Below are 3,352 nucleotides of genomic sequence, written 5' to 3' on the forward strand. Positions count from 1 at the left end.
CCCTCCACAGTGTGACAACCAGCCTCTCCGGACATTGCCCGATGTCCCCCAAGGGGACAATTGGCCCCGGTTGAGAACCTCTAAGACAGTGCAAATCAAATGGCAAACTTGATGTGCTGAAGTTTGTCCAGACCAAGCTGTGAGCACCCGTAACCACCACCTCATCTTGTGATCATCTCTTCTATTATTTCTATGTGGGATGGCGGTTCACAGTGATCACATGTCTTGCCTCAGGTCACATGGCCAGGAGCCCTACTCTCGGTGACTCCTCATCCCCAGGACCTTTCACTTGTTTCTCTCCTTCCATCTCTGAGGGCAGAGAAGCTGGGCTGACACCCTCTTCTCCACTCCTCTGCTCCCTGGAGCCCCACATTCAGCCAGTCAGCAATGCAGATGTCTCCCACATCCTTAAAACAATCCACACCCTTCAAAAATCAATAATGTTTATTTTTAAAATTTTAAATATATCTTTATTGAGTTCAGAGAGGAAGAGAGAGAGAGAGAGAGAGAGAGAGAGAGAGATAGAAATATCAATGATGAGAGAGAATAATTGATTGGCTGCCTCCTGCCCACCCTCTTCCACTAGGGATCAAGCACGCAACCTGGGCATGTGCCCTGACCGGGAATTGAACCATGACCTTCTGGTTCATAGGTCAACACTCAACCACTGAGCCACGCCAGGCGGGTTGTAAAGTGTTTTAAAACAACCAATCAGAATGGGGCTTTCCCCATGCTCAAGCACCATCTGCGATTCCTTATTTCCCAGATCAACCCTCAGCCACTGGGATTGGCCTTCAAGGCCCTTCACACCCAACCCTGCACCCCTCCAGCCTCCTCCACTCCCACATCCCCGGGCCAGGGAAAGCCATCTGCCCAGCCACACCCTCGGTTTCTCTCTGTCTGAGCCCCACCCCCTCTACGGCACCTGTTGAAATCCAACCTCTCCCTGAAGTACCAGCTCAGATGTCACATCCTTCACGTAGCCTCCCTGGCCTCCCTTCTGCCTCCTCCAAGCAGCAAAGCTTCAATTATTTGTATCACCCCTTCTTCACCTGAAAACGCTGCCCCTCCCACCCTGGCCAAGGGCCCAGCACCGAGTGAAGGAGCATTATTGAAATGAAGAGTCCAAGTGTACCACCTGCTAGGGCAAGGGGGCATCTTACACTTGTTCTTATTTTATTTTATATTTTTCAGAGAGGAAGGGAGAGAGAGAGAGAGAGAGAAAGAGAGAGAGAGATACCAATGATGAGAGCGAATCACTCTCATCTGATGGGCTGCCTCCTGCACACCCCACACCAGGGATAGAGCCCACAACCTGGGCATGTGCTCTGACTCGGAATCGAACTGTGACCTCCTGGTTCAATCACTGAGCCACGCCAGCTGGGCTTACACTTGTTTTTAAATTCTCTCTTTTAAGTTTTGAGCTATCTGCTTCTTGTTTTCTGGAATTTGTGAAAAGATTGGTGCCCTAATATTTCCCAAACGAAAATTTAGAGATCTTGAGCTTCTTCTTCCATCTTTGTTAAATCAGACAGATGGTGTCTGGTTCTGAAATTTCAACTGTTCACAATCCTCTGTCACCATTTTGCCCCACCTATGTAATCTGTTTCTATTACTGAATTAATGGTTTTCTTTTAGTGGTTTTCCTTTTAAACCTTATTTATTTAAAAAAAAAACTTACATCACTATTATACCAACAAGTCTGTGTTTTTTACTCATCAAACCAAGTCTCTCATGTAACATAAATATATAAAATAGAAAATGTTCCTCCATGTGTTATCTAAAATTACTAGTCTCGCCCAGCCGGCATGTTGACATCTGGGATTACAGTCTGTTGTGAGAGACTGTCTTGTGCACCGTGGGGTGTATAGCAGTATCCCTGACCTCTACCCACTAGATGCCCATAGCACTTCCACCCCCAGGTGCGATGGCCTAACCTGTCTCCAGACATTGCCCAATGTCCCCTGGGGGGGAGCAGAATTGCTTTAGGTGAGAACCACTGTACTAAAGCGCCACAACAACCTTCCGTGGTTCACAGGGAGTATGTGATGGAGCTATCTGAACCCTCTGCTTCCAGAGTCCACGCTCTAACCACTGTGTGACAGGGCCTTACATTTGGCCTTGGTCCCGGGCTCTGTCCTCTGAGAGTTCAGCGCTGCTCGGGACCTGCTTCACCTCTCGGCCCCGTCCACCAAGCTAACCAGCCCCAAGGTCAGACCTCCCACCTGGCTGGCTCACCTGCCAGGCTCTAAGTCTGTAACTGCATCCAGAATTTATTTTCGATAAATCAAAAGACTTTGGAATAGCCATCCCGGGGAAAACATCTGCACTTCCTTTCTTCAGCTTTTCAGGGTTTTAACTTTTGAACTCATTGTTTCCTCATAGCTTCAGGCTCCTCCGTGTTGGACCTGGCCCCTGCCTGAACCCAGACAGTCACACCTCCCCTTGAGCCTGCAGCCCGTGCCTCAGTTTCCCCAGATGGGCTGGCAATAATAGTTGGAGCCTTTGCTCTTTCTAGCCTCCTGTGGCTGTCTTCCTCACCCCGCACCCCCGCCCCCCCACCGGCCTTTGACAGATATTTCCTGGGCATCTGGTTTGCTGGGCCCTGAGGAGACCCAGGAGAGTCAGAGGCCAACTGTGAGTCCTCCCATCTGCCTGCCCACTTGCCCAGGTCAGCCGGCCACCCACCCACGGACCCAAGAATGGTATCTCTGTCACATCCGGAGGTGGGTGACCCTGTCTGGACACACCTAGAGCAGAGGAGCTGGCCAAAGACAACAATAGGATCAAGGGAGGGTCAAGGTGGCTGGCCTGGGGAGGGTGGGGTGGGAGGAGCAGAGCCTGAGTCTGGTGCTGCTGGCTGAGGCCAGAGGTTTTCCTGGAGGGAGAGCCGCAGAGCCCCAGGGGCCTGGGTTGGACCCAGGATGCAGAGCGAGCGGAGGGGCTGGCTCCCAAAGGTTGGTGGAGTCTGGGTTCCCGGTGGCCACAGAGGAGGCTCCTGGGGGCTTCTGGGGATCAGGGGTGCTGACTTAGGGACCCCTGTCCAAGCTGGGGAGCAGGCCCTGAAGTGGGGGCCTTGAGGAGTGCCGGGATGGGAGGAGGGTGTTGAGGGAGGATGGAGGAGGAGGACCCCGGCAGGAGCACGGGGGCAAGGGGCCTGAGCGTTTGCGGTTTCTGGGTGTCCGCACGTCTCTTTGGCCGTCTCTCTGCGTCTTTCTCTCCATCTCTCATCTCTCCAACTCAGTCCCTGCGTCTTTCCCTTCCCGCCTCTCTCCATACCTCCCCGACTCGGTCTCTCCTGTTCTCTCAGTCCGTGGGGGCCGCGCCTAGGTCCCCGCCCAGAAGCCGGCGA

The 3,352-nt window shown here is 52.7% G+C and overlaps 1 protein-coding gene across 1 annotated transcript in view; it reads left to right on the forward strand.

Annotated features, from left to right (window-relative positions):
- The first annotated feature begins 2,858 nt into the window (after positions 1-2,858).
- Positions 2,859-3,352, forward strand: part of LOC102257128 (cytochrome P450 4F22) — a 33,345-nt gene continuing 32,851 nt past the window's right edge. Inside the window, exon 1 of the mRNA XM_014547788.1 lies at positions 2,859-2,957. The gene's annotated coding sequence lies outside the window, so the exon portion shown is untranslated. The remainder of the gene's footprint in view (positions 2,958-3,352) is intronic.

This window comes from Myotis brandtii, unplaced genomic scaffold (assembly GCF_000412655.1).
Source record: "Myotis brandtii unplaced genomic scaffold, ASM41265v1 scaffold485, whole genome shotgun sequence".
Classification (NCBI taxonomy): Eukaryota; Metazoa; Chordata; class Mammalia; order Chiroptera; family Vespertilionidae; genus Myotis; species Myotis brandtii.